At 45.3% G+C, this 13,412-nt stretch overlaps 1 protein-coding gene across 4 annotated transcripts in view; it reads right to left on the bottom strand.

The window, feature by feature from the left end:
* The window catches only part of LOC117000330 (cytochrome c oxidase assembly factor 1 homolog), a 57,252-nt gene that overhangs the window by 27,187 nt on the left and 16,653 nt on the right, over positions 1 to 13,412 (bottom strand). The window lies entirely within an intron of this gene.

Raw genomic sequence — 13,412 nt, 5'->3', positions numbered from 1 at the left:
GCCACATGCTGGCACAAAAATCTAACATTTTCATTATCTTAAAGACCCTGTGTGTCTCTGTCAGGTCTGTTAAAGAGTGAGATTCCCAAATTTTATGTATACAGATGTGGATATGCACAGAACACATATATTGAGAACAGTCATTTATGTAGAAAACCAGGCTGAAATATGAGCAAGTCAGTCAATAAAAACTTGGGCAATTCTCAAGACAGCTGTTAAAAAGCTTGATAAACATTGGCAAAAGTGAATGGGACTGAGCAGTTGCTACAGAACTGTGTACTGTGGCATCCCAACAGCAGTCTCTTGAGTACTGCCAGCCTGCATGGGTTTATCTTAGATTATCACCAAGAACAGCCTCAACAGAAATGAGACTTTCATTCAGTGGTCACTCAGCCTTAATTAAAAGGACACTTTTCAATTAAACTTCAATGACATCTTCTGAAAAGAAGTTTTACACCTACTATATTTCTTTTGGACAAAACAGTCTGCTCAGCTGTTTTCCCAGCTGTACACTCTGTTTCTCCCAGCTTGCTGGCATCCACAGGTATTTAGAAAGAAATTTTGTTATATCAACTGCTAGGATTTTTTACAGTACATATTACATCACCCTTCCTGAGAAACTTGTCTGAGCAGATCCCTTTTCTTACTTTCTTTTTTCATAATGTCCTTCACATTTCTCTTTCAATATTTGTTGTTCTCTCTGTGGAAGCTCAGTTGCTGACATTTTAAGGAAAGGCTACATAGCAAAAGGGTCACTAACAGAGTTTTTTTCTCCCTGGTCCATACTCCTGGAGAAGCTCTCTGTGTGTGGCACCTTTAGAGAAAGGTTTAGAGAAAGTCTTCCTTAAGAAAAACCTACAGCGTTCACTGTCAGTTTCAGAACAAGAAAATAAATTTGGAGCATAAATTACCTTGGACATTTTAATTCTAAAGGTGAAGAAGTAAGGAGAAGAAAGAGCAAAACCAAAGAAGAATCAAATTATGCTGTGGAGCAAGTAAAAAGCCCAATTCCTAAATTTCATTTACACTCCTGGTACCTGGATGACTGTGCTTCTAATCAATTTACTCTTGTGCCTCTGCTTACTTCTTCTTGAGTCTTGATCCTTATGAAACAGCCTTGGAAATCAATCATGCATCTTTCAAAATTCCCTCTATATAAAGATGTACCATTTGAAGTGTGGTTTGGAGACAGGTGAAGGTGTTGGGAATCTGCTCAGTTCAGGTCCAAAGCCTCCAAAGTAGGCAAGGCAAGAAAAAAGTGTGTTAAGTTTGGAGACAGGATTTGGAATAAGCTGGGAATGAAGCATAGGAAAAAAGAAAAGATAGACATTTCTAACCTTAGGAGTATAAATTTGGGTGACTTAATGCACATGTTCACCGGTGGGAATGCATGCACACACATTCGAACTGGCTTGCTGTCTATTGATGCAGGCTCTTGTACAGTCTCCCCCTGCAGCACAGGGTGTGTGCAGGGGACACATACAGCCTGTTGTAGAGCTTCAACTCAAAAACATGCTAAGGATGCTTATTTTGGTTACTGCTAAGTAGCTGAACATGAAGTTGGGAGGTATCTTTTATTCAAATGCAGCTCTTTCTTCTAAAAACAGTGGCTCCCACATGATGTTCTTGAATAGTTTTGAGTTTTTCTATATAAACAATGGAGAAGGAAACCTATTTTCCAGTCTAGGAAAAGAAACACAGCTAAGTGAACACTTTTAGAAAGGGCAAGCATATTATCTCTGCCTGTTTGAGAACCCACTGAGTTGAACAAAATCTTTTCATTAGCTGCAGTAGTCTTTATTACACTCCATTTGAATGATCTGTTTAGGATTAAACACTTCTTGAAAGGCACACTGCTTTTATTACCAAAGCATTTTCCATTCCATTTGCTTCATTTTAGCAAAATGCTGAATGATCTGTGTCATATTTAACACAAAGTGTAACTGAGGCACCCTGCATCCTGCAGAAGTGCTTTCTGGCCTTGTGTTTTTTTAAGAGATCTCTGAAGAATCAACATTAACAAACACAAGCGAGCTATTTTGAACAAGCAGGCATAAATTTAGTACAAACAAACCCTCATCTTTACTGGAAAACCTTTAAAGAGGTCATACAAACAAACAAACAAAACAATTCAAAACCACTGTGCTTCAACAGCAAAATCATCTAAAATTTAGCTTAATCATTTTAGGATCAGGAGTATGGACAGATAACTAACGCAATGGATAATAAAATATGCATATACCATGCACTGGTATCCAGTTAATATATCAGCATACTGATGATGGTATATAAACAACACTAAAGAAACAGGAAAATTATTAAAGCAGAAGACAATTCTTCATTTACTGTTCTGCTGGAATTACTGCTTAGGAAGTCACTAATACGCATTCATTATGAATACTAGAAGTGAGCACAGACAGAAACTTGCCTGTTACTCAACTGAGTATGACTAGTGCTGAATGAGTCTTTTACTAATCTTTCTTAGAGCCTGAACTTCACTTCCAGAAAGGCTAGATAACAGTAGTTTCACGAATACAAGCCGCACGGAGTATAAGCCGCACTTTCGTTCGTAGCGAGAATCCGCAGCTTTCACAAATTGGACAATTAGTAACAGGATCGCGGCATAGCGGGGTTTACTGGCTCGGGGCGGGGCCAGGAAGGCTCGGCCCGCTCATGGTTGCCGACAGGGCTGGCCGGGTGGTGCTGCAGCCGCCGCCGGGCTCACTGGCCCCCCTCTCCCGTCAGCACTGCCTCGCTGCCGCGTTTGCTTGTCCTGCCGGCGGGCCAGCCGCCGCTGCGAGGCACGCCGGCCGCCCCGCCGCTGAGTTTACTCGCCCTGCCGGCGGGCCAGCCGCTGCCGCCGCTGCCAGGCACGCCGGCCGCCCCGCGCCATGTTTGCCCGCCCGGCCGGCAGGGCTGCCGCCGCTGCCAGGCTCTGCCGGCGGGGCGGCCGCCGCCAGGCTCGCCGGCCGCCCCCTCCCGTCTGCACCGCCGCCACATTTGCTCGCCCTGGCCGGCACTGCAGGCCCCCGCACCGCCGGGCTCTCCCACACTGCTGGCCCCGATTCTGCTGGGCTTCCCCCGCTGCCAGGCAGCCCCACCCGCCGGCCTTACTGCTTCTGCCATGCTCCCCTGCACTGCTAGCCCCAGTTCTCCCGGGCTCCCCCGCCCTGCTGGCCCGGGCTCTGCCGCCCCCCCTGCCCCGCCCTGCTGGCTCAGGCTCAGCCACCCGCCCCCCACACTGCTGGCCCCGCCTCTGCCAGGCTTTCCCACCTCAGCCGGGGCCGGCCGGGCTCCAGCTTGGCTTGGGGCTGCCGCGGGCTCTCACTTCCGTGTTGGCAGATTTTAGAACTTTGTTCATGTATTAGCCGCCCTCGAATATTAGCCGCACTTCCGGGTTTCCACCAAACTTTTGGTCAAATTGGTGCGGCTTGTATTCGTGAAATTACTGTATTTGGGAGACTCCATTTTTCCACTTAAATGCAGAATCAGACACATGGAGTTCTTCCACGAGGTCTTTAGGTTTTGGTTTTTTCTGAGCAAAAAGAATATCCAAGTAAAAAAGCCCAAAAAACCTGCTTCAAACTTGGTTAGCCAACCTCCCACTTTTACATTGGTTAGGGAATTTTATTCTCTTTTCTGGAAGAAAGAAAAGAAGAGGGAAAAAACCCCAAACCAAAACAAGAAAAACTAGTCCAAAGCAGTATTCTGTTCTTGTTCCAGTTGATCTGTTAAGGATTTTGTCACTGCCCTTTGCCAGACCAGGAAAGACTTCAGTATATGAAAAACAGAACCTCTCCCATGGTACAGTGGGACCCCCATGTCCTTTTTTTGTAGAAAACATGAGACTACAAGTGCTTTCCCACTTTTCCTGTCTTAGGAGTCTCAGGTGAAGAGACAACTGCATCATGCCAACCTACTGGGAAACATTAGACATGAGGTGTGTCCTCCAAAAGGTCTGAATCAGGATTGCAATATCCAAATCAGATGCCTAAAGTAGGGTGGCAGTCTCAATCCAGACTACCCTTTCCCCTTCCTAAAATGCTGAATTTGCTGATTTTCCCAACTTGCCTTTTCAGTTTCTAAGGATTTCTGTTAGAAAGAGGTAATACAGCAACTTAGTTTTTCCAGCACCAAAAAATGCTGTAACGAGAGATTCAGCTAATAGCACTGAGGAACACTCTCTCACATACAGAAACCCTGTGTAGGATGGGCTGCTGTCACAGGTAAATCCAGCTGGATTAGCAACAGACTGAAAGCTGTGGCTTTTACAGAAAAAAGGCAGACTCATGACAAACAAAGGGATGTGACACAGGAAGGGAACTTTCCCTTCCATTTTTACCTCTTTCTCCCTTTATATTTTATTCCTTGTCCTCCCAGTATTTTGCAAAAACACAAGATGGTCATGTTACAGCTACAGACTATGCCAAAGATTTGTCTCTTCTCTCTCTCTCTGTATGAGTTAGTCATTACCAGCAAGCTTTCTGGGGTGATGAGTCAGTGACACAAAGAAATGACAGATTAGACGTGATATTTATTTTCCTCTGCTTTTTTGAAGCATGGCTGTCCCCCCCACCTGAAAGAATGGAGGAAGGGATGACCAAATGCACTGTAGCTGGGAGCACTAAGGATAACAGCTCCAAACTCTGCAGCTTTACCTAAAAGGCTTGTAGTTTTTGTATGCTTTTTGCTGTATGATTACTCAGCAACACTGTTTTAGAAGTTGCAACATTCATCTTTAAACATTAATTACCAAGGCATGATTGCTTCAAAAATCCACTGCCTGAGGCCAGGGCCTAGGAAGTGGAAAATGTAATTTCAGAAAGCGATGAGAACAAATGCTGAGCTTTTTAATTGCAGGTTGGTACAAATGACTAACAGTAAAGCAAAACTCATTTTGGATTAATTTGTTGTTTCGCATGTCAAATTCAAAACTTAGCAGTGAGTTGCCTGGGGTTTGTTCTTTCCCCCTACTCTCATTGTAAAAGTCAGAGAAACAGATGAATTTTTGAGAGGTACAGGAAATACTTTTCTAAAAATCTGGTTAAAATTATTTACAAGAGAGAAAGAGAGAGAGGAAGAAATCAAGGAAGAAAGAGGAAGAAATCAAGGAAGAAAGAAAAGAAAGAGACTAAATGATGCATGCACAGTCAGGCAATAGTTGCAATAGTCAGACAATTGCTGTGCTCTTTTCGAGCTTCATTTCAGGGTGAAGGCTGAAGTGATTCCCAGCATCTACCTCCATCTCCCTCAGTTCTGCTGAAATTTACCTGGAATCACCAACAGTATAACAATGGCTCAGGCCTGCTTCATCATATGTGGCAATACAAGATTAAATGCTGCTGTGACTCAACATTGCCACATCAGATGTCTCAGCCTGATGCCAACAGAACCAGTGCAATAGCATTGGCATCTTCATCTCCACCCTTCTGGCCTTGCTGCTGGCAGAATGGGGACAGCCCTGTGTGAGCACCTTTGCAGGGCATCAGAGACACTTGTTTTCACACAAAGGTAGAGAACTTGTTCATTCTAGCCCCACACTGCCACACCTGGGAAGACACATCTGATGGGAGATATGACTCACAACCTGATGGGTCTGAGGCTGGTTTCCTGCATGACCACTGGAGACAGACCATACAAGCAGGCTCTGTGATGGTCCTAAAAGATGGATTGGCACCAAAGTCTGGAGGCCAAAGAGACTACAATGCTCATTTAATGCTCATGTTCACTGGAAAACTCCAGTTCTGCTTCTGGGTGTTCTCAGAAACACTTCTGGCCTCATAGCACTGCACAGCTTATGCCTGCCTCCCTGGGATTGAGAGATGTCATTCCACTTCACTACCACATGGGCCTAAATCACTAGATATACCAAAAATCTGCCTAACCCTTCTTATTTCATCCAGAGAAGCAGAGAGAAGGTGTTCATGATGATAGTCAGTGCAGCCCACCTCCTCTCCCAGTTGCTTTTAACAGTTCTGTACTGGAAGATTTTCCCCGGGGAGATCTGCTTTTGATATGCTCTGACTACATTCTCTTGCTGATTCATTATGCACCCTTCTGTCAAATGGGGAATAAAAGACCTTCTTTACCTCATGGCTATTCTCACCAGGACTGTACTGCAGACCCTTATTCAGAGGCCAGTTTTTGCAGGATGGCTCATGACCACACTGTTAAGAGTTTGGTCCCTACTGAGTGGACTTGCTGCAGCCATGCTGCACAGTGCTCAGCTCACATCTCTCTCATGACCCTGTAGTTAACAGTCAATATTTTCTGTTCATGGGCTTGCTGGGTTTTTTCAGTTCAAAGTATGAAGAGTACTAAGAGGTGTATTCTTCAGGCAATCAGAGCAGTGCTGTGTCAAAAAGCTAAAATGCCAGAAACAATATTGTTGTGTGCTCTAGAAAAAGGATGGGTGAGGGCACAAATTATGCTGTTGCTATAATGATGAAGCAATGTCCTTGCTGAAGGAAACACATTTGGTACCTTCCACATCTATCCTATCTGTTTGAAGCAAACCTTCACAGTGTCCTACACAACTGACAACACTCACATTTCCCTTTGGGGATCCCAATGAATTTGTCCAGAAGAATGCTCTGACACTGACATAATGGGCATAATAACCATAGATAGTATGAATGACCAGGAAACCCACTGCTGGAGAAGAACAGCAGTGCACCAAGTTCAGCCACAGCATTTTTAAGCAATAGGGTCCATGAAGTTCAGGAGAGGTCTCTCACTCTCCCAGACAGAGCTCCAAGCAGAACATCAAACCCCAGTGAAACACAGTGATGTACAGCAGTCCTCAGCTGGTGTGTAAATTGGTGGGTAAGTAAAGATGACACACATCTTCCACTGCTCTCTCACACTTTCAGATAATCAAGATGAGTACTGTATTTGTACGGTGATGTCCAGAAGTATGCAGAACACTAGGGCTTGCACTGTCTCCCATCCTCCCCTCCTTTCCCAGAAATCCAGTGGCCAGCTTCAGCTCTGTTTTATCACAGGTATGACCGGGAGACTGAGATGAGTCTCTTGTGGCTCTGCCCTTCTGAATGTCACTGCTGCTCTATGGAAACCCAGCTGCCACTATATTTTCCTGACCGCCTCTAAAATGACTGTTAAGGACAGAAAATATTAATTAAATTTTAATTAATAAATTGAATACTGTGAGGTTAATTATAGCTATTTACAGGGAGTGTATGGGATTTGAAGGGCCTACCTTCTGGTGTTTTTGCACAGTGTTGCCTCTTCCTTTAAGCTCTAATTAGCTAGCTTTTTTCTTTTTAATAGCCAGCCTTCAAATGACTGCTCAGTAGCTCCCATTTTGTTCCTCATCAGCAGTCCTCCAGCACAGCTGCTACAGAAGGGGAACAGCCCTGCAGTTTGCCTTGAAGGGAGCAGGTGATAAGAATCTATCAGAAGTGGTGTAAACCGACAAAATAAATTTAAAACAAAACAAAGCAAAACAAACCAAAAAAACCCAAAAAACAAACCAAGAGTCCCAACTTCTAAACTATGTTAAGCAAGAAAACTATATAAGAAACAAAGAATGTGGAAGAAATAAGAAGGAACTGCAACATCTGAAGCTGCTGCAAGGTCAAAAATGTTCTCGCTGTATGCAGCCCTCTTGTCCAGCTGCATATTCTGCCTTCCTGCATATGCACAATGCCAAAAGCCATCAACAGCAGATAAGCACCTGGGAAAAAGCAAGCTGTTCAGCACAAAGTCAGCTGTGAAATTTGAAATAATTTCTCCTCTACTCCTTATTTTCAAACTACACATTTCCTCCCTAGTGGTAAAACCTTTTTAAAATTTAAATTGATCCAATTACCTGTACTTCTAGCTACTCAATTCATACTTCTGAAGAGAAAGGGTCCTTTCAGGACACTGTTAAAGTGAAGGTACACAGTAACACACTGTGCCCAGATATGAAGAGTTTATTCCGGACAGCATTTCAATCTCATGCCACTAGATGAAAACTAATAGTTTTCAGTAGCCTAAGAACCAGCACAGAAGAGAGCTTTGAAGTTTGGGGATACTTTGGGCATTGTTTTGTTGGGTTTTTTTGCAAAAGTGACCAACATGTTAGTAAGCAGACCACTGCTTTCCCTCAAGTATCTGCTCCTGCCTGCTAAGGGCTCATGACTGAACAACTGAATGGCTGCCATGGAAGGAGCAGAGGACAGTGGCTGGAAGATGAGGGCTGACATAGGCACCACAACCAGTAGCTGGCCTGGTACCTGCCTTCTTCTTCCTATCACAGCAGTTGGCTCCAAGCGGTAGGCACAGGAGACTGGTTTGGGCTCCTGCTGAGGTGAGACAGGGTGAAGAAAGAGGGAAGAAAATATGTTGTTTGGCTTTTTTTTTTTTTTCCTTTTATAACCAGGAGCAATAATGCTAGTTAGGGAAAGTGGGAATAAACTGCCAACATGAAGAGCAAGATATCTCCAAAATTTCACGTGGAACCCTGTGGTTTCTGAGGTTGGAAAACCATTGCCTAAATTAAGAAAGCTATCTTCCATCTCGAGAAAGGAAATATAATAGCCAGAATCACTCTTGCAGAAAAACCTAACTCGTCTGACTCCTCAAGCATGCTCAAAAATTTTATCTACTCTCCTTTGCAGCAGAACAGTTTCACTGCCTAGGGATGCTGAGCTGAGAGCCCTTCAGCCCATGCTTTGGCTGAAAGTGTCAGATCACAGTGCAAAATCCCTGTTCCAGGTCTACCTTTCACATTCACAGAGATTTCCCCAAAACCAAGAAAATAAAGTACTGTCTCCCCTTCTAGTATTTGGAGTTGTGACACCTGAGAAATGTTTGTCAGCATGTGTAACAACACATCTGTTGCAAGACATCATTTAAAAATGCGACCTTTCATGGTGTCTCCAGACAGGCTTTTCTCCACTTCAACAGTAAAAGCTTCTGCTCCTGCCAGGACTTAGCTGCTTATTCAAAGTCCCAAAATCCCAGTTACACCGATGACTGGTCACCCCCAAGCCCGTGGGCTCAGAGGCCTGGAGCCAGGCATGAGAGCACCGGCTTAGTTACAAGCTTAAAGGGCTGAGAGCCTTTAAGGAGGCTGAGACCCTGGATTAGCCAGGGTGTTTCCAAGCGGGCGGCTGGGCTGGAGAAGCAGAAGCCGCAGCAGGCTCGGGCGGCCGGTGCCACCTTCTGGACACCCCCGCAAGTGACATTTCCCATCCCCTTCCATGGACGAACACTACGTAAAGAGGCTTCATCTCACTCCCCGGTCCAGCCTTTCTGGGTTGCTCCCCGCCTCTCTTTGAATGCACATACCTGAGGGGGAGCAACCCCAACAGGGTAGCAGCAGCAGAATCCAAGCCGGCTGCACAGTGCATCCCCATCCTGTGGAAAAGTATGTACCGCAAGCTCACAAAAACGTTCCCCACCTTTATTTTGTTTCCTTCAAGAATTTCTGTGAAACAGCCAAGCCTGGCAGAATTAGACACAAGACTCATTTAAGAAACACCTGTGCATTTTAGGGATGAAAAGCAGAGGTAAGGACACCCAGCTAATGCCAGAAGTGTACTCTGAGGGGCTCACAGAGTATTTATTTGAGCAAGGACCAGCCTGTGGAGAGGGGCTTGACTTGTCTTGGGGGCTGATTAGCTTTAGTGGCCATGTACAAGTGCAGATATGAAATCTTGTTATTTATACCAACAGCAGTTATGCTGTCACAGAGAATTGTGCCCTTTAACATCCAAAACACAAACTGTTGCATGTGGTTATACCATAGGCATTTCTCAGAGCAAGGCTAAGGTTAGAGAGGCCACCTCATCCTGAAACAATCCAAAATTATATCTCCCATGTACAGCAGCTGCAGTTCTTTCTGTTTCTTATAGCTGCAGAGTGAGACTAGACTTCCAAGTGGCAAATGGGATACATACACCCAACGCAGTCCTCAAAATCAGCTTGCAGAATAAGCTTGGGAACAACTTTTAGTGCAGAGAAGATGTCTCCAAGGAATGGTTTAGAGAGCGCAATTAGAAGTGGTAGGCCAGAAAAAAAGCTGTGAGGTTGGAAAAAATATCTGAACCAGTAGAAAGCAAAGAGGAGCCAAAAGGAAGAGCTATGGGTAGAGTCAGGAAGCAGGCAGCAATAAAAAGCTGCAGGCTGCAGAGTGCAGTGCTGCAGGGCTTCACACTGAAGACCTGTTCTTTCACCCCAAACTAAGATGGAACTTAAGAAATACGGATTTTGAAGCTGTCACATGCTTGCAGCAGCTGCAAGCATGCAGGATGTAAAACAAAGGTCTTCAACTTAGTGGCAGCTTTTTTAGGGATTACCATAACATGAGACAGTGGCAATAGAAGCAATGGGCCTTATGAAATGTACACATAATAAAATGTGTTCTGTAATGGGAACTTGAATGATCTAAGTATTATACAAATGCTGCTGCATTCCTATGCTGCAAATGACACTTGTTTCCATTTCAGAGGACAGGGCTCTGCAGCAGTGTGGAGTAAGGCTGAAGGACCCATAAAGCAAATGTGCAGCAATGGTAAGGCAATGCATTTATTTCAGAATTACAGTAATTTCACGACCATAAGGTGCACCGGACTATAAGGCGCACTTTTTTTTTGCAGCGAGGAGCTGTGCTGCGTGCAACAAAGTAACGAAATAGTAACTGAAGGGTTTACTGACAGGTGCTCAAATTGCAAACATTTTTCACAGATTGGCGTAGCCTTTAAACGCAGCCCAGGCACCCTCCCTGTGCCGGGGGCCTCGGCACTCTTGCTTGCCCACGGTGCCAGCTGGCAAGGCGCAGCTCAGGGTGGCTGCAGCTCATGGCGGTTCAGGGCGGCTCGGGGCTGCCCACAGTCCGGATTGGCTCGGGGTGGCCGCGGCTCGCGCCGGGCTGGCAGCTCCCTCTCTCCTTCCCCGCGCGGTCTGCACCGGGCTGGAGCCGGCGGCTCCCTCCTTCCCCGCACGGTTAGCGCTGGTCCAGAGCCAGTGGCGGCAGCTCCCTCCCCATACAATTTGCGCCAGGCCAGAGCCGGCGGTGGTGGCTCCCTCCGTCCACCCCACGCGGCTTGCACCGGGCCAGTGGCAGCGGCTCCCTCCTTCCCCGCGCAGCTCGCTCTGGGCCGGCAGCGGCGGCTCCCTCCTTCCCCACGCGGTTAGTGCCGGTTCAGAGCCAGCAGCGGCGGCTCCCTCCCTGCTTCCCTGTGCAGCTGACGCCGGGCCAGCAGCGGTGGCTCCCTCCTTCCCCACGAGGCCCGGCCTTCGGCGGTGGCTCCCTCTGTCCCTCCCCGCGTGGCTCGTGCCAGGCTGGCAGCGGCAGCTCTCTCCTTCCCCGCATGGCTCCTGCCAGCCGTGGCCGCCTGCTCCCACCCCCCTCGCGATTCGGCGCTCCCACAGCACCGCCCCGCCATTTCAGCTCGCACTTCCGGGTTGGCAAATTTCTCAACTTTGTCCATTATATAAGGCGCACTGGACTATAAGGCGCACTTCCGGGTTTGAGCCAAAATTTTGGTCAAAAAGGTCCACCTTATAGTCATGAAATTACTGTAAGTATTTTTTAATTGCATTTTTTCGTAAATACCCACATAGCAATATGATAAATACCACCTGCATGGCAATTAAAGCCACACTGCAGCTTTGACATTACCATGCTGCTGTTACGCAACCCAGTTTCAGATGCTGACCCATTCAGGTTTCCAGTTTTTACAGCTGGACTCTACCTGAGTTTAGCTACTGCACAGCAGCCCCAAATATATGTACTGTTACGGCTAGTTTGTGCAATGGCTTATTTAAATTTCTTTTAATGTAGATTTATCAAATGTAGCAATAAGCTATCTTCCACAAGAGTGTAATCAGTAACTGATGATAACAGCAGTTTATTCATGTCAAAGCATCCAATTCCTACTGCTGTTAAGTCTCAGTTCCCATAGCCCTCCAGGACACGGAAGGATATAGACAAATCCTCCCTGAAGTAACTTTCAGCACTCCCTGGGACTCTGAGTCCTTCTCTCTCGGAGTGCTATATACTGTTGTATGATTTATAACAAAAGGTATCACTGAAGTACTTCTACTCTCACTGAGCACCATCTCTATTTATAAATTTTATAATTTATGGTCTGCATTGATTTTAGAAGCATCTTTAGCATGCAAGCAGCTGTTTAATGCATTTTGACCCCAAAGCAGGGAATTTGCACAAGTATTCCCACTAGAATGTTTGTCCTTTCATGTCCATGCATTAGGGCTCTGTTTAAAATCTGTCCATGTCCCTAATCTCCCTAGGGAGCTTTCCCTGAATATTCAATGCTAGTCCACAGTCTGTAACAAAAGAGGGAGGGGGAGGAAAAGAAGAGAGACAGAGAACAGTGTTTATGCATAAAGTTCAAGAGCCTTTCCACATAAAAAAACATATGCACACACAAAAGCACCTCAACTACAGAGCCTGGCATTTCTACAGCAAAGATCTGACAGCGGTTGCAGTTTTTCAAGTTAACTAATTTACAATAAGGGCATCAGACATCTGAGCTCCAGATGCACTCATTCAGGCAGCCAAGGCCATAAATAAAATAGAAAAGAATACTCTTACCCTAACATAGATTTTATAGAGATGTGTTGAAGGCTTAGCAGATGGGTTTTGCTGCCTCAGCTTTTACCTGTGTAACAAAGTAAATGCATAAAGCTGCTTACTGGCTTCTTCAATTCAAGACCTTTGCATTTGCTCCCATATGCTCCCATTAAAATATGGTTAATTTAAATAATAAGCAAAATCCTACTCCTCAGGGAAGCCGATGGCAATATTCCCACTGGTTCCTGCAAACTCTGGGTGTTGCTCAACATAAATGCAATTGGCTGAACTTGGCTAATAGCATAACCAATACCATAATTGAATTTGTATTCTTCAATCTACAGATTTGCTACCTTAATGCCACCCCTGGTTCTGCTTTCATCCCATGGTTCTATGGAAGGATAAAACCAATGAAACAGCTACTGTCACCAAATCTGGGGCTGCTGCTGCCTCAGCCCAGGCTGGCAACCAGCTCTCTCCCATGGAGAGGTGAGGAATCCTCACTTGAATTAGGACAAGATATCAAAACATTTTGTCATATCACTAACTTTGTTTTGCTCAATCAACATGCTGTTCTAACACAGCAGAAAACTGGAATAAAAATCTGAAAGACCACATATCACACAGCAAACATTTCAGAGTTTCAAAAGAGTTTGCCAATTGAGAAATGAGTGTTTTCCCCCACACAGAGACATCATCATCCTCATCATAATCATCATTCAGTCTAGCTTTTAGAAACATCTGAGCATTCTTTTGAAGCCAGTGTGTTGTTTGGGCAGATGGCATGGAAATTTTACAGTCCATTTCATCCCTGATGCCTACACTTAATGCTCACTGTTAATAATGGGATATACACACAGAGACA

This window comes from Catharus ustulatus, chromosome 1, assembly GCF_009819885.2.
Source record: "Catharus ustulatus isolate bCatUst1 chromosome 1, bCatUst1.pri.v2, whole genome shotgun sequence".
Classification (NCBI taxonomy): domain Eukaryota; kingdom Metazoa; phylum Chordata; class Aves; order Passeriformes; family Turdidae; genus Catharus; species Catharus ustulatus.
The sequence above is the reverse complement of the archived record's forward strand: the minus strand, read 5'-3'. Positions and strand labels throughout refer to the sequence as shown.